An 18,259-nucleotide genomic window follows, 5' to 3' on the forward strand; every position below is an offset into this window, starting at 1 on the left:
TTGACAAAAGTCTGTCTGCCTCTGGGTGAATTTATCTCAACTCGACCCCACGTGTGCACGGAGTCAGAATTCACTGCCTGCCTCTGGCCTCCAGGATGGGGGGAGGGGGTTCTGACTCCTCCACCCCCAAAGTGAGCGATAGTGGTTAGTTATGCTCTAGCTTACTTCTGGTTCTAGCTTCCGGTTCTCCCTGTCACTCCTGGGGGCTGGGGCAGACTTTAAATCCTGTATGGTCCTGAGAGCACTTTGGGTGTAGACAGATTCATGAAGAGCAATTGCTTGCGAGGCCCTGGAAGGTTAGAGAAAAGCAAATGCCCCAGCTGAGGTCAGGTTGAGAGAGACATGAGAAGGTCAGTCCAGAGCAGGAAAGGAGAGCGTACTCAAGTCGTGCATCTGGAGGGGGGTTTGATAAAGGCCTTCTTTATAAACATGTGCCTGGGTGTACAGAAACCCCAAGGGGGAGTGCAGTGCCCTGGGACTAGTAACGGTGTGGGGAGGGGTTGTTATCCTTGTCACCCTGGGCCTATAAAGGCAAAGAGAGGGAAGGTGGACAGCATCTGGAAGGAGAGGTTGGCAAGAAGAGGGGTGCCAAGACAGGAGCCGTGGCAGTTGGAGCCAACTTGAGGAAGATCTGCACAAGGGGGACGGAGAAGGGGGGTGAATGGTAGAAGAAAAGGTACCGTGACCTCACTCGCCTACCCCTGCCAAGTCTTTCCTGCGGGGCTCCTCGCTGGCCACACCCAAAGGGATTGCCAGAAGCCAAGTGAGTCCCTTGGTGCAGTCCAAACAGGTCAGCCCCACAGGACACCAGAAGCAGAGAGGAGGGCGAGGGCGGTACAGCACTGTGTGGGTGGGGGTTCAGAGTTGCTCACAAGTGGAGGCATGGGGAAAGCTGCAGAAGTTCTGTGACTTTGACCTGACTGCTCCCTCCCAGCTTCATTGCCCTTATACATCACAGTGATCGTCAGCGTGAGAGGGAAGAGGTGGAACCCATTTCCCATCTCTGCTCTGCCCTTTAGACAGATGAGGAAAAGCAAGGCTTGGCCGCAACACCACGCTGCCTCCCATGGGACAAGACACCGATTTCCAAGAGCAGGCTCTCTCTGGATACACACCAGTCAGTGGACTGACAGGTGTCTCAGACTCAGGAATCACAGAAACACGTCTTGCAGGACCCATGATGCAGGTTCCCCTCACTGGGCTAAAAGACTAACAGCAGCTCGTGAAACCCCATCTGGCTATGGTGCACGTACCAGAAAATGTGGCCATCTCTTCCATCATTTGGTTTTAGTGGAGACTGTTTTCAAATGGAAGCAATCTGTCTTTCTCATGTTTGGGAAGAGTGGTTATTAACTATGAGGAAACTGTCTCCAGCAGTAGGTCAATTAATTACTGCATTTTAAAGCTGCTTCGTGAAAAACAGCAATTAATTTCACTACATTTCTGGGTAGTTCTTCTGCAAACCTTATCCATTTGAAATCACGTTATCATGGGCGGATGTGGAGACTTGATTATTTCTGAGAGCTTTATAGGAGATCATATTCTTTTTTTATTTTTTTAAGGACTGTGGGGATAGAATTAGGTTTTAATTATCACTGGCACCTTTTCACTACTGGAAATGACTTGAAAACAAGACGGGAAGAATTTACACCAAAAGGAGAGTTGATAAATACTCTGAAAGCCTATTTATCTAAACACATCTTCAAGTTGAAATGCCATCTGATAAGAAAAAAAAATCCAAATATAAAATGGGACATTTCTGTTTACTTACTAATATTCTTTGTACTTTTCTGGTCTAATTGGTTACGAATTCCATAAGCTTTTTTTCTGGGTGAGAAATATCAAAGGGACTATTTTCACCTGTTCCTTGACCTTTTACCTCAGCCTCAGCTGCATTATCTTTAACTGGGTTGGACCCTGCTGCCCTCCTATTTGGTTTCACAGGAAGCCACAGAGAACTTGACTGGCTTTGGTCCAGAGGGCAGTGAGCAATAGTTTTTCATTGCCGTATATTATCTGGCCGTGGGAACTGGCCAAACCTGGGTTTAGGGACTAAATATAAGTTGGGCATTTCATGCTGACCTTGCCAGACTTTTCTGAGGGTGTCTGATTTCAAGCAATTCTTATAGGTAAAGCCCACGGTTTCTCAACCTCAGCACTTTTAACATTTGGGGCTGGGTAATTCTTTGTTGTGAGAGCTGTATTATACATCGTAGAATGTTTAACCGCATCCCTGGCCTCTACCCACCAGATGTCAGGAGGAGCCCTCTCCCCTCAGTTGCGATGATCAAAAATGTCTCCAGATAGTGCGAAGTGTCCCCTGAGGGGCAAAATCATCCTTAATTGAGAACCGCTGGTATAAATACAACTATTTACGATTACAGAGATAGAGAGATTGAAAGACTATAGGTAAATATACATGGACATATGTATACATAGCTCAATAATAAAGGTTGTTTTTGGAAAGACTGTGAATCAGTGTTCTCCAAAGGAACAGAACCAGTAGGAAATATATACATATGTGCACAATACATATATAAACATACATACACATCCATCCATACACACACACACACACACACACACACACATACACACACACACACAGTTGCCCTTTGCACAATACAGGGATTAGGGGCCCTGTCACCCTGCACAGTCGAGAATCCTCATGTACTTTTGGCTCCCCCCAAACTTTTAATACCTACTGTTGAGCCAGAAGCTTTACTGATAACATAAATTGTCGATTAACATATTTTGTATGTCATATGCATACTATATTCTTACAATAAAGTAAGCTGGAGAAAAAAAGTTAAGGAAATCATAAGGAAGAGAAAATGGATTTATTGTACTGTATTTATCAAAAAACAATCCACTTGTAAGTGGATCTATACAGTTCTGGCCCTTGTGCTGTTCAAGGGTCAACTGTATATGGAGATTATAGGAATTGGCTCATGTGACTTTGGAAGCTGAGAAGCCCCACAGTCTGACATCTAGTTCTCCAGAAGCCTGAGAAAGAGGACCACCAGTGTCTGAGGGCAAGAAGAGAGGGATGTCCCAGTTCAAGCAGAGAGTAGATTCTCCCATCTTCTACCTATTTCTTTGACTCAGGCCCTCAGCAGATTGGATGAAGCCCACCCACTTCTGTGGGGAGTTCTTCTTTACTTAGTCTGCTGATTCATACGCCAATCTCTTTTGGGAAGCTCACAGACATACCCAGGAATAGTGTTTCACCTACTCCCGGCATCCCTGAGCCCAGCTGCATTGACCCATAAGATGAACCATCACATCTTGTGATGTGTCTTCAGGCGCATCTGGATTTCAGTCCAGGCTTTGTCGAGACAACCTCCGGGGTACTTCCTCCTCTCTAGAGGCTGCCCTCCTAAGGTTTTGGTAACAATAGATGAGCGAGTGTGTACAGAGTGGCGAGCACTGGGTCTGGTACCCAGGAGGTGCTCCAGGAAAGCTATTTCCTCCCCACGTGCAGAAGCCATCAGTACTAAATGGACTGATAGCTGCTGGAAGCAGAAGAGTCATTGCATTCACTGAAAGATGTTTCTATTCTCTGCTCTGTGTCCCCTGCAAGAGATGTCTGTCCTTGTTTCATGTCATATACTAGTTTTTCATTTCCCATAAACTTGCTTTTCTTCAAAAAGTATGTAAGCAACACGCAAACACACTGTCATTGCAAAACTTCAGACACCACAGATAAAGGAGGCCGAAGCCTCCTTTGCCCTTTTTACCCCAAGGCCTCCCCCCATCTCCAGAGGTAGCCACTGGCATCAGATTGAGATGTGTCCTTCCAGGCCTTTTCTCGAATTTTTATACCATTATCATTTTGCATGTGTAAATGTGCACATCTTTATCTTGTACAGACTGAGGTGTTACCTTTTCAATGCACATGTCAGTATATTCAGACCTAGCTCCCTTTGGCATTGTATGTTGGCATGGTGTGAGACCTTGGGCTGTTTGAAGTTTGTGGCTGTCACTAACAACGCTGCAGTGAACGGACTCACAACTCCTTGTGCATTTATCTATAGTAGATGCTAAGAAGTGAAATTGCTGAGACAGAGTATGCGCATTTTAAATTTTAACAGAAAATGCCAGGTTGCCCTCCCAAATGGCCCGACCATTTTGTATTACCAACATTCTCAGTAGTAGCAAATCTAATTTTTTCCCAATCTGATGGAAAAAAAAATCACCAAACAGATGTCTTGTTTTAATTTGCATTCCACTGATTACTGTCAAAATGAGTGTATTTTCTTATGTTTGTGGGCCATTCTTTTTTTTTTTCTTTTGATACTTGTGTCTTCCTTTCTTGTGCTTACTCTGTATTGGGGTGTTTGTCTTTTTCTTATAGGTTTGTTATGTTTTTTTTTTTTTATATGTTCTGTGTATTCTTTGTTATACACATTGCACAGGAAGAGACTGAAATGCTCCACAGTAAGTGTTTCAAAGGGCATTAGGTTTTAGCTGCGGTCTGAGATGATCAGCGCATTTTCCGAGCAGTGATGTATCCCCATCTCTGGTCCCGGGGCATCTGCTCTCAGTTACACTCCCTGATTTTGTCTCTCCTCAGCTGCAAGTGTCCCCCACGAACTTCTGGATCTCCTGTATCCCCAGCAGACCCTCACCTCCCTGCCTCTGAGGTCAGAGGCCACCTTGAACGGTGGGTCCAAGGTAAGTACACACCTGTGCCCCTTGCAAGCCTGCCTCCCTCGAATTAAGCATTGCCAGGCATGCAAGGCAAAACACCGTCCGTGGGACATTAATAAATGTTGTGGGCAAACAAGATTTATGATATAAGCTTGCCAAATACTTGAATTTTCTTACTGTAGGCCTTTTTTTTCCCCTCTGAGTCTTTGCTCTGTCACCATGCATGATGACCCTCCAAGAGGGGTTCTATTTCCCAAATGTATCTGGCAAGATGGGACTTTTTTCCTAGAGTGTCTCTTAAGCTCACCTCGGCTTGGAAGAGACTTTAGGGCATTTGGTTTTGGTGCGTGCAGTCAAGCTGCCGTTTGACAGCTGTCACATGCTTTTTTTTCCAGACCGTTCCGCGCCTCATGTCCTTATGCTCTGTGTGTATCTAGCACATACAGGGCACTGCGTATAGTAGAAGTCCTGTGATCCCTGCTAAATGTTGGGGACTATCAGAATAAATGTGTGGAATTGGGATAGGGTCTCCCAGGAGAGCGCTGTTTGCAAGTTTTCAGGCCTGGGATTGATGAGCTGTGTGGCTCTGGAGAATCTTCTCAGCTTCCCTGGGTGGCATTCTGCTTACCCTGCAGTGGGCATGATGATATCTGATTCCCAGGAACTTGGAGGAAAGGTGAATGAGATAACAGACGCACTGGCCTAGAGCCACTGCTGGGTGTGTCAGGACAATATCGTGTGCGGTTTGAGTCTTGGCACAGTGGGCAAAGTACGGGAAACCCCAAATTCCCTGATGCCCCAAATCCTTTCCTCTTTCAGAGAGCCAGACAGCAGGCAGTGTGGAAGTACTTCTGGGGCGGGGATACAGCAGCTCCTGTCCTCCCCCCTGGCTCTTCCCTCCGAGGCCTGCCCTCAGGTTCCTGACCCTGTGGTGCTGCCACAGCCTGGCTTGTGCACCGGGCAGCAGCAGGGCCTCCCAGGGGCAGCAGCTGACCACACTTGGCAGTTTTTGCAACAGTTGTAGCGCTGGTCTCGATGCACCCCTTGGCGATACCTGCCCTGGCCTGCGGGCATCCCCCTGCAGGGGCCCGAGTCCCTGTCCATGGTCCCCGGAGCCTCCTAATTCCAACTGTCTTCATCTTCCCAGCCCTAGTGGTGGCTCTCTCTCCTGCAGTTGGTTGAACCGTGACGCCCGGGGGTTTTCTTACCCTTTCGGCTGCCTAGTTATCAACTAGATTCCCAGTGAACAATTCTTAACGTTAAGTGGTTTCCGTTCCCATAACTGGGTTGACTTCTGTCTCCTGACTGGACCCTGGCTGATAGTGGACAGAAGGAAGAATGGCAGGAAGGAAGGAAGGGAAGAGCTAGAAGGAAGGACAGAAGCCATCTGTCTTCTAAATCCACATCTTGTGCTCACCCCCGGAACCCTCAGCTGCCAGTCAAGTCCAGGGCTGGCTGGCTTGCACCCTGCCTCTGACCAGAAACCAGAACCCTCCGTGCATGGGGCTGCCCCCAAGCAGGATAACCCGTTTCCACAGATTAGCTGGTTAAGCATGATGGGTCTCTTGTTTTCTCGTGGAAATGGCTGCTCAAATGTGTTTTTCTTTAAGGTGATGGAAAGTCATCCGTGATTCATTAAAGTGTTTGGCGATGTTGATTGCTGTTATAATGATTATTACATTGTTGTATTAGGTTATAGCTATTAACATTGTCGCTTTTATGGGAAACTGCTAATGAACCAGTCACAAGAACAGAAGATACTAAGCCCATGAACTTGGTGTTTGGGGCGTGCTTTCTTCATGAGCTCAAAGGGAGACTGGGGGCTTTTCCAATGTTGGGCTCAAGAGTGTGTTCTCTGAAATCAGATAGCTCAATTCCACCTCCCGTTCACTGTGGGCTCACTCAGCTTTCCTGTTCTCTGAGTTCCCAGCTCTGAACGAGGGAGAAGCATAATAATAATAACACCTCCTCAGAGATTATTGGCAGATTAGATAACAGAGCTTTCTCCAGAGCTATCTCCAATAGCCTCACTGCTTCTGTAAACAGATCCGGACCCAACAATTTTTTCAGCCCTGAGACCCCTCTTTCTGCCCCAACCCCAACTTTTAGGCTTATTTCTTCCAGCAACTACCCAGTGAAACAAGGAAGTGGATGGATGCCATCTTTGTGTGTCAGCGTGATCAACGACAGCGGCTGGCCCTTTGTTGGGCTTTGTACATGCTCACTGAACGAACGAGTCTATTGGTAGGCCCCAGGCTTTAGGTGTCATGAAGAGTAGAGACTGGACCCACAATCTAACACTCCATGGACTTGACAAGATTCTAGATAACCACAGACAATACACACTGATCTTACTAAAGTGGTTCTCCAATGAGAATCCCTGGGAAGCTCATCAAATAAGATGCAGATCCTCAACCCTGTCCCGAGAGATGCTGAATCGCTAGGTCTGGGATGGGCTCTGATGGTTATATCACAACAAGCTCCTGGGGAAACTGGGGTGCCATGTGGGTGCCCTGAGGACGACACTCGAGGGATATTGCATTGTGGGGTCATTGTGAGGTCTCAGTGCAGCTGTAAATAGACTTGCACCTGATTGGTGCACATCATCTCCCTTCGTTGATTAGGAGATCCTTGCTGGTAGGATGTCTGCTGGGTTTTAGGTCATGATGTTTGGGCTTAAACTTCAGACCCGCCAAAAACAGCTGTGAAAGTTGAGACCCATTGCTAACTTTTGGGGGTGTCATTTTTCTTCTCACCTGCCCGTACAGATTTGAAGGGAACCTTTTAAGGGTATCACGTGAGATATTATATGAGAAAAGTGCTTCGTAAACCATAAAATACCTTTCAAATGTTAATTATTTTTAAATTTATGGGTTCATTTTATTTTATGATGAGTCTCCAAATCCATATTCTTAATCCTAAATAAGAAATTATTTTTCTTTTTTTTTTTTTTAATTTTTTTTTCAACGTTTTTTATTTATTTTTGGGACAGAGAGAGACAGAGCATGAACGGGGGAGGGGCAGAGTGAGAGGGAGACACAGAATCGGAAACAGGCTCCAGGCTCCGAGCCATCAGCCCAGAGCCTGACGCGGGGCTCGAACTCACGGACCGCGAGATCGTGACCTGGCTGAAGTCGGACGCTTAACCGACTGCGCCACCCAGGCGCCCCAAGAAATTATTTTTCAAAAATAAAGAATCGTTTACAAGGTGAATTGCAATTAAGTCAGCCCAGGGGACCACTTGTAATCCACAAAGGCAGTGCTGAAAGGGGACAGGGACTGACTGGCCTGATCCGTCAGGTGCAGGTTTGGAGTGGGGACAGAGCGGTGTGACCTGCCCCCATGTCCCCAGAACAGGGTAGGCCGAAGTGAGGTCCTGCTTGTGGCACTGCCCAGGCCTCCTTCTCCTGTCTCTGCTGAGGCCTCGGGTCTGGTCCCCTCCCTTGTCCCCCACACTCCACTCTCCATCTACACACCTCTCTTGTCCTCTCCTGTACTCCACAGGTGGGGTCAAGGAGCAGGCTACACCTTTCCTGTTGCCACCTGCATGTTTCTCATAATGAGGATAACCGATATTTCCACAACTCTGACCCTGGCTACTGTCTTTGACTTGCAAAGAGCTGGTGAAGGGAAAGTCAACACAGCTCTGAGCCAGACAGACTTAAGGGCACACTGTGCCCAGTAAGCTTCTGTCCTTGATGTGTCTTCTAGCCTCTGCCCCTCACTCTCATCCTTGTCTAGGAGATGGTATTAAAGATAAGCTCCTGTCTTCATCAAAGTGATCAATAAATGAGAGTAAGGAATGAAAGGAACAGGCATTAATAAAGCACCTACTTTATTTATGCCTGGCCCTTCGGCCCCCTGATTCCATATGATCTTCTCCCAGGCCAGTGCTGTTGGGTTGTTACCGTCCTCGTCCCACTTGAGCCAAGTGTCAAGAATGCAAGAATGGTTGACGCTTGCATTCACTAGCACCCGGGACATGGCCAAGAGACAGCCATGCCCTCTCCATTTGCAAGGGAGTACATTCTACCAGAAATGGGAATATGTGCAATCTGCCAAAGGCTGCGTGGCCTGCACGTGGCTTAGCAAGAACCGAAACCCGGCCTGCCTGGTTCAGAAGCCCAACCCTTTCATGCTCATGCAGTGGGTGAGCCAGCTCTCCTGCCGGGGACACATGGGGTGTCGCTTCCATGCCCTGGACCTACGCAGATCTGTGGGGACTTGTGTGCTCAGGGACGGCTCCCGTCTCCCTTGGCTCTTCTCTTCTCCTTCCCCCTCACTGTCTCTCAGATTTTGCAATTGCCTCATTAAAATGCAATTGTGTGATTCATCAACATTATAGGAGAAAGCAGTTAGATAAAATACAGGGAAAAAATGAGTATTTGCAGAGACAAGTAGTATCGAGCTTTCTACCTCATCAAGGGGCTAAATGCATGCATGTTAGCCCTATCACCCTGACGTCCAGAAATCCCCGGAGTGTGGAGGGGTTTTTTTCCTCTTCAGTCTCTTATATGATCCATGATCTTTACGTTTCGCCCACCCTTGTGAAAGCTAATGGCATCATTTTCATGCATGGACACGGGCCTGCCAGCTGACAGTGGTTAGCAATTCTTATTACAAATATATCTTCTAATTCCCGAGCTAGAATTGTAAAGCTTTTCTATAGTGACACTGAACCAAAATATCGAAATTGCTCGAGCCTTTAAAGAAAGCAGCAGCAAAAGGTTGCAGAACGCCTTTTAAGTAATGCTGCAGCGAGGCTCTCTGGAATACAGATAGATGCCTGCCTGGGCCTTCCTGTCACCTCAGATCACCCTGGAATTCAGACTCCAAACTTCCAGTGCCTTTGGCAGGAATTGCAGACAGGCAGACAGAGAGAAAGAGAGAGAGAGAGAGAGAGAGAGAGAGGTGGGGCGGGTCTCTTTGAAAAGTAACTTCTACACAGTTTTGATCATTACCACTGTCTGAACATGGAGAAGCCTCTTTGCAGTTTGGAATGGAAATGATAAAACAGGATGTGCATGTCAGATACAACCTGTAGGCTTATCCTTTGAAGGCATTCCCCTCCCTGTTCAGGGGCCACATCCACTTTGGCTTTTTCTTCAAGATGTAATTCCCTGTCCATATTCATAATGAAGGCATCCTTCACTTCCTCCCTCCTGTCCCAGGCTCCCTCTGGGCTCACCACCCTCTTCCTTCTCCCCATCACAGCTAAGCAAGTGTGGACAAGGGAAACATTCTGGCTTTGAAGTCAGTCTCGACTCCCATCTTGGACTTAAGATTTAGGGCAAGACGTTTAACCTCTCAAAGCCTTCCTTACTTCACCAAATGCACTTAATGATATTTGTTTCGTGGAATTGTTTTGTGGATTGAAGGAGATCAAGTTAGCATCAGCATGAAAGACGGATATCATTTGTATTTGTATGGCTTTCGTCATGGGTGATTTTTGGTGGCTGTCTTCCTCAGAAGATGGGGCTCCTCGAGGAACCAAGGGGGGGTCCACGGCACTCACGGTGCTGCTAGGCCCCCACTTTCTTCTGATTGTGTGGTGCCGCCGACATCTGTGCGTTGGCTTCTCTCTGCAGGCAGGCTGTCTGTCTCTGTGGGTTGGGAAGGTGGAAGGAGACAAGCCTGAAGCAGAGTCACGCCCTCACGGGTTAGCATTCCGTGGGGACGCACTGGGTGGGATGCAGGGCTCTTCCTCCCCTGAGATCCATCTGTTAGTCTCCAGGAGGGCTGGCTGGCATGCTTGGGTCCCATTTCCACCCCTGGATCACATGGGGGAGAGTGGATAGTACATGTCAGACTCTTTTTTTTTTTTTTTTTTTAATTTTTTTTTTTTCAACGTTTATTTATTTTTGGGACAGAGAGAGACAGAGCATGAACGGGGGAGGGGCAGAGAGAGAGGGAGACACAGAATCGGAAACAGGCTCCAGGCTCCGAGCCATCAGCCCAGAGCCCGACGCGGGGCTCGAACTCACGGACCGCGAGATCGTGACCTGGCTGAAGTCGGACGCTTCACCGACTGCGCCACCCAGGCGCCCCCATGTCAGACTCTTAACTCCTGCTGCCCCAGCAGTATGTAGTGGAGTGAGAAGTATGGATGCCAGTTCCCCCAAGCCCATGGGACCAAGGGCAAGGACAGTCATCCAACAGAAAGGACCTGGGGCACCAGGAAAAGGGAAGGATCCTTGGGAAGTCCAAACCAACAGATGTATATTGCATGACCAAACACTGCTTAATAACTGAATTAATAGACAAACAAATGAAAGGTGGGTTTTTTTTTTTTTTTTACAAAGAGCCCTGGCCTGGGAATAGGGCAAATGGAGTTAAGTCTGCACGCCTCAGTTAATTTGAGTGACTTGGTACGTTTAGAGCTGCTTCTCAGGGCCTGGTGTCCTGGACTATAGAATTTTCTGGTTGGATTAGGAGATCTCCAAGGCCCCTTCCAAATTTACATGTCTATTATCTCATGCTCCTCATTAAGAAATAATTTTAAGTTAATTGAAACAGGGCTTTTGCAGCAGGCTCTGGAGAAAACCGTATAGATATCTATAGGTTAAGTAGAAGAGAGGGTAATGACATGCTTTCCCTGGCTTAGGGGGAAGAGTAATTTGGAAGATGAAAAATAAGTAAGACTAGCCTCCCTATTTGGGACAGTGCTGTGCTCTCTTCAGGGAAGACCACAGACAGGAAGAGATGTTCTGCCCAATGACCAAAGGAGGGTCAGCTTGTCAGCAGGAAGGATGGGCTGAGCCATAGGAACAGGGAAAGCACGCATTTGCTACCGTTCTTAGGAATAGACACAGTTTGTGGGTGATTACTCAGTATTCCATTGAATGGGGGGAAACAGGTCAGAGAAGTGAAGGAACTTGGCCTTGTCGCCCGCCCAGGACTGGGGTCAGGGAGTCCTTGGACTCCACGGAGAATCTGAGCAGTACATGCCGTGTGGTGGCTTTAGGTCAGGGACAAGGTGACCCTCACATGGAGAGCCGTGCCAGCCAGTCAGTGTTCAAGGCCAGACGAGGGTGAGCTGAGGGCCGGGCGGCCCGCCCTCACCAGCCTACAGGGGTGGGTTGTTGTCTGAGGTGCAGAGAGCTGGAGCCCCACCTCTCCTTCCCTCACCCCTCCTTCTTCCTGCCGTCCTACCACCTAGCACACCGCACACGGGACTCACACTGCCACAGGAGAGCCATACCCTCCGGGGGAGGCAGTGGAACAGAGCCATGGCCCAGAGGGGAACAGGAGGCCCCGGGCCCTGGCCTGCAGGCCTGGAGACCCGGATTGGCTTTCTCCAGCCAGCCTTTCTAACTCTTGTCATTGTCTTTTGTCTTTGCCTCTGGTTGTCTTCAAATCTTTGTCTGCCGCTCTGACATGCTTCCCTTGGGTTCATTAATCCCTTGTGATGCCATGTGCTCTGCAGTTCTACTCTGCCTGCCACTGCTTATTCCTCTCCCACTTGCCCCCACCCTGTTTTCTTTTCTTGGCTCGCTCTCTCTCCTTCTACACGTATGCAGCTCTCTCCCTCCCTCTGCTGCCAGCACTGGCTCCTGCCCCCACCCCACTGGTGTCTTCTCTTGCATGGCTGGGCCTCTCCAGACAGAGCCCAGCCGCTGCCCCCGCACACCCCCCACCCCCACTCTGGCCTGTCTCACCCTCCATTGCTAAGCACTCTATCAGCTGGCGGCCCAGGCCTGGCCCTGATGGAGAACTGCCCCCTCTGGGCCTGACTACTTGTCCCTAACCCCTCTGATGCCCTCTCAGCCTGGCCATGTGGATGAAGAGCCCCCCTGCCCCTAGACAGGCCTGGCTTTCTGGAGAATGGGGAGGCTAAAGAAGCAAGTAGCTAAGATGTGAGGGCTCAAGGGGCGCCTGGGTGGCTCAGTCAGTTAAGCATCTGACTTTTGATTTTGGCTCAGGTTGTAATCTTGTGGTTGGTGAATTCGAGCCCTGCTTCACGGTCCACGCTGATAGTGTGGAGCCTGCTTGGGATTCTCTGTCTCTCTCTATGTGCCCTTTCCCTGCTCATGTTCTCCCTTTATCTCTCAAAATAAATAAATAAACTTAAAAAAAAAAAAAAAAAAAAAGATGTGAGGGCTCAAGCCTGACTCTGCCCTCCACCTGGGCCAGTACAGCTGCCTCGGGCCTGCAGGCCTCCCCTTCTGGAGGACACCACCTGTTCTATGTCTCACAGTGTATGTGAGGGGCGGTGGCAGCCAGTGATCTGCTCCCAGGGTCCTGAACAGATGCCACTCCCCTGTGTCTCCTGCTACCTCCTGAGACGGTCCACCCACTCTGCACACGGTAAGCATTTTTTGAGCACCTACTATGCTCAAACACTTAGTATTGTGCCGGTTATGTTCTAGCACCTATAAAGTGGGGAACAAGCTAGGCATGACCCCTTCCATCACAGGGCTCGTGCTCCATGGGCATATCAGATAGGCAAGTAAGAACTGATGATGCCTAGGGCCGAGGGCTCTGGTGGGGGCCGCACGAGGCCCTTGAGCACCCTGGGGTGCAGTCACGGTGCCCAGCCAAGTCAGTAGGGTTTCAGGAAGCCTGCCCTGAGCAGATGCTCCCTCAAGCCAAGACTGAAGGATGTATTCACTTTCACTGGTAAAGGGGTTGGTATTTGTGGCAGGGTTTGGCAATTGGCAGTTGTCCAGGTAGAAGGAACAGCCGCTGGGAAGGCTTGGGTGTCGAGAACATTTCTCACCTCACCTTGGTCCCCAGGAGAATGCACCTTATGCTCCAGGATTCAGCCCAGCCTAGAATCTCCTTGCTCTGACTTCCCATAGCCCCTTCCCCATACCTTCCAGAGAACCTGTGTCACCACCCAACAGTGAGCCCAGTGCCCTCAATGGACAGATGTCTTCTCTGACAGCCCGGATCCTGGTACCAGACCTGCGATAGAGTCAATTCTCAGCATTGCTGAGGTCAGACATGTGAATGGATAGACGGGTAGATGAATTTAAAACAAAACAAAACAAAAGAAAAAACCAACCAAAACGAAAGAGCCTGATCTGATATGAGATTGCCAAGCTTCCCCCATCTGCCTGGGCTCCTTCAAGAAACACCATTTCCTTCCAGTGTCCTGGGAATTTTGAAAAGGCTGATCCATCATTATCTCAGGCTGCCAAGAACTCCTTTTTCTCCAAGAAATCAAACTAACCCCCAAATGTTGGGTGTGTTTGTGTGTGTGTTTCCTGCAAGCTGAGGCCTGGCTTTCGAGAAGTAATCAATTCCAATTGATTGGCAAAATCTGACTTGTGTTCCCTCGGCCAATTTTGGATGGTAAAGTTCATTAAAAGCAGGCCTCTGGCAAGCCGACACCCCTCAGTGCTACGGTAATAAGGGCTTATTATGCCAAGCAGCGGGATCTGCCCTAAAGAGTCCTTGGCATGGTTTCGTGGGGACTTGCCCATCTGCAGCAGTGTTTTTTGTAAATGAGTAATTTGACCATGATAAAAATCCAGGAGGAGTTTTTCCAAGCTTGGCCGGGGAAGGACTTGGAGAGAACCCTGTGGTGAAGAGTGGAGCTCCTGGCCCGTAGTGAGGTGCAGACCCCTTCCAGCCCTCCTCCTCCTTCCTGCTCTGACCCCCGGCTCCCCAGACGGAGGGATTTCTCCTGGCACCACTGTCAGGAAAGCGGTTTGGCCCCGGGCTGGCGGAGGCACTGCTTTCGAGCCCTGTGGCCCCTCCAAGAGGTGGGGCACACATCTCTGCCACAGTTGTTTGCTTTTAGAGGCTCCGGGGGCTGGAGCTAGGAAGGGATACATTTCTTCCTGAGTATGCACAGGGCAGCAACTTCTGGAAGTCATCAAGCCTGACAGCAACTGGCATAGGATCCCCCTGAGCGAGTGTTTGGATCCAGAAGTAGGAGTTTGCTTTGAGCTAATATTTCTGATGTGCCCGTCCTATGCCAAGCTCTGTGTTGGGCTCATTCATACGCAGAGCCAACTTCACATTTTTTACAGCAGTCACCAGAGCTGGAGATCATGGGCACTCTGGTTTGAAAATAAAGCGTTTTCTTTCGCATTTTAAAGTGTTCACATGGAGGTTCTAAAAGGTTATGCAAACAAGGTGCTAATTTTTTTTTTTTTCTTTTTGAGGTATGGGACTAGTGGGTTGGGAGAAGGCCTTGAATTTTCACTTCACATGCTACTCATATTATTCTAAGTTTAAGAAGTAGCTACTCTAAATGCCTCTTATGGAAAATTTGGAAAATACAGAAATGTAGGACAGAATTATATGCTGCCTGTTAGATATGGTTCATGTTTCCATTTTCATCCAAGTAAACTAAGCCTCAAATGTACCCAAGTTCACACAAATAAATGATGAGGAAGATTTGGTTCAAATTTGATAGTGGTTTTCATCTGACTAGGATTTCTGAGACCCAGAAAGTTGTTTCTTGAAAGTGATTTTTACCTGATTCTTGGTCCTAGGAGAGTGTCTGCTAGAGGAAAGACAGGCTCCATGCTCAGACCAGACTGGGATAGGGTGCGTTCTGCGTCTAGTAAGTGATGGCTCACAGTCAATTTTCTTAGTGTTTATTTGCTTATTAAAAGCTCTGAGAAGTCCTGCAAACTTATGAACAAAGAACCCTCACCCCTCCCAACCCCTGTACACCTCCCACAGAATCTACAGGTCAGCAGACCAGTTTTGGAAAATGCGTGCTCCTTCTTGCCTCTGCCCATCCAATCTCCTCCTTCCACTCAAGTCTTTGCAGTCTGTGTGGGCAGATAGGGACCCCACCGAGGCCTCAAGGGAGAAGTGACCCCCTACAGTCACTGCTAGGAGGAACAGTGGGAATCCTAGTGGCTGACCCATTTGTCTTTAACAAAAGAGGAAACTGAGGAAGGGAAAGGGGAGTGGCTCATCCAGTGTAAGGCAGAAGGTCGGTGACAGGATTGGCATTTGAACCCGGGCCCCACGAGCAGGACCTGGCTCCTAGTAGATGCCTGTGCTCAGGCTGGGTTCTGATGGAGGCCGGGCCCGTGTGGCTTGTGTCTCCAGCAGAATGTATTCACAAACTCTCACTTCGGCACCAGAAGTTCACCACACTGCCTCTCACTGCCTGGCTGGGTCTTGCTTTTTGCCACGTAGCAGAAATCCTTTCGGGCCCTGCAGCATGGGGTGCTGCTTCTGCCCCGCGCTCTTGGCAGCCCCCACGTTCTCCATAGCACTGCAGGTTGGGCCACGGCAGAGACTCAGCTTGTTCTGGGGGCTCCTGGGAGGCCTGGCTCTGTGCCCTGTGCTTTGTCGGGGCTCCCTCAGTCTGCCTGAGGTCCTGGGGGCAGGCAGTCGCCCCCAGATCTTCCTCCCTCCAGAGATGACCGGGTGGTGTTTTCACAGGCTGAGAGCCCAGGCCCCAGAACCTACTCCCCATCTTCCGTGAAACTATCAGTGACCACTAACTTTGGATTCTCAACCCTCATAGCTCCCTGCGGGGATTAGAAATCCCCAAACCACACACTCATTGATTTTTTTTATTTTTGTCTTTCACTGAGCATGAACCCAGAGGCCAGGAACCATCCAGACAGGAATTCAAACGTAGTAAGACATCTAGCTGGGGATGGACATATAAACAGTTCCCAGAAGTTGGGGCACTGACAATGCTAAGTCCCAGGTGCAGGGCAGCTGGATGGATATTGAAGGATGACACAGGCTTAATACCATGGAGGCAAGAGGTTTGCCTCTTTTTCCACTGGGAACAGCTTGGCTGAAGCGATGGGGCTGCTACACAGCATATGTGGAGCGTAGCAGAACAGCATCCCGGGATCAGGGTGGATTTGTGCAGCCTGCGTGGTGGACAAGGGTAGATGGAGACTCCTCGGAGGTCACGGAATGACACGAATAATGCACATTCAGAAAAGTTCCCCTCTGCATCCCCAGGGAATGAGTGAGAACCAGGTGATGCCTGGACAGTGGAGTGGCCCAGAGGCTGTCATGGGAGGGAGGGTCTGCTCACGTGCGAGGGTGAGGCAGGAGGGTCCAGGTCAACTTCCAAGTCTGTCACCGGCTCGACTGCAGAAGCAGACCATAGTCTCAAGTCTGCGTGATTTTATTCTTTCTAGTAAGAATGAATGAATCATTAATTACCTACGAAATATGAATTGATAGCTTGACCTTTGAAGTCTTTTCCCATATATAAGTCACCGTTCGGTCATTGCTTTAGGCCAGGTCTCACACAGTAGCACACCAAGGGCAGGATGGTGGGACAGTCCACACTGGGTGTAGGCAAGAAGGGAGGGCCTTGTCGGCAGAGAGTTCAATAAAAATCAGCCAACTTTCTGTTATCGCCTTGCGCTGGCAATTCTGAACAATGTCAGGGATGAGATACACCTCTCTGCCTGGTGGACTTCTCCCAGCACTGACTGGCCTCAAGTTTGGGGTTTGAACACTCAGCCACCAAACTTATTGGCTAATTTAAGCTAATGTCGTTTTTTAAATATGATTTATTATCAAGTTAGTTAACATTCAGTGTATACAGTGTGCTCCTGGCTTAGGGAGTAGATTCCCGTGATTCATCATTTACACACAACACCCAGTGCATATCCCAACAAGTGCCCTCCTCAGTGCCCGTCACCCATTTTCTCCACCTCCTGTCCCCCCGCCCCCTTCCACCCTCAGTTTGTTTTCTGTATTTAAGAGTCTCTTATGATTTGCCTCCCTCTCTATTTGTAACTATTTTTCCCCCTTCCCTTTCCCCATGGTCTTCTGTTAAGTTTCTCAAATTCCACATATGAGTGAAAACATAGGATATCTGTCTTTCTCTGACTGACTTATTTCACTTAGCATAATACCATCCCGTTCCATCATTGTTGTCGCAAATGGCAAGATTTCATTCTTTTTCATTGCCGAGTAGTATTCCATTGTGTAAACACACACACACACACACACACACACACACACACACACACACATATCACATCTTCTTTATCCATTCATCAGTTGATGCAGTTGATGGACAATTGGGGTCTTTCCATAATTTGGCTATTGTTGAAAGTGCTGCTATAAACATTGGGGTACAAGTGCCCCTATGCATCAGCACTCCTGTATTCTTTGGATAAATCCCTAGCAGTGCTATTGCTGGGTTGTAGGGTACTTCTGTTTTTACCTTTTTGAGGAACCTCCACACTGTTCTCCAGAATGGCTGCACCAGTTTGCATTCCCACCAAAATGCAGCAGGGTTCCCCTTTCTCCACACCCTTGCCAACATCTGTTATTTCCTGAGCTGTTCATTTTGAAGCTGATGTCATTCAGAGGGCCTCACACTTTACCAGTGGAAGCCCTGGAAATGGCTCCATTTGGCAGGCTACTGAGTCTGGATTTGAGGGCTTTTGAGCTCCTTCCTCAGTATTTTTGAAGTCTTCACTATCCTCTTATAACACTTCCCCTCTCCAGTCGCTAGACTCCAGAACAAATTGCCTGGCAGTGTGGGGAGAGCTTCAGAGCTTCCTGCCAGCAAATCTTCGGGCATATTACTGACCGGGGCCTCCAGCCAGGAGGAGGCCCAGCCCTGCCCTTCCTCTGGGAAGGCACTCCTAAGGCCCTAAATAAACCTCGTAAGTCATGCAAATGTTCCCCGAAGGAGCCTGAA

At 48.7% G+C, this 18,259-nt stretch overlaps 1 long non-coding RNA gene across 2 annotated transcripts in view; it reads left to right on the plus strand.

Annotated features, from left to right (window-relative positions):
- LOC147573425 (uncharacterized) overlaps positions 1–18,259 on the plus strand; it is a 783,429-nt gene that overhangs the window by 504,191 nt on the left and 260,979 nt on the right. For both annotated transcript variants that reach the window (XR_015244758.1, XR_015244759.1), the window contains exon 7: positions 4,577–4,677. This is a non-coding gene — a long non-coding RNA (uncharacterized LOC147573425). The remainder of the gene's footprint in view (positions 1–4,576; positions 4,678–18,259) is intronic.

This window comes from Puma concolor, chromosome E2 (genome assembly GCF_028749965.1).
Source record: "Puma concolor isolate L17-30 chromosome E2, mPumCon1.1.hap2, whole genome shotgun sequence".
Classification (NCBI taxonomy): Eukaryota; Metazoa; Chordata; class Mammalia; order Carnivora; family Felidae; genus Puma; species Puma concolor.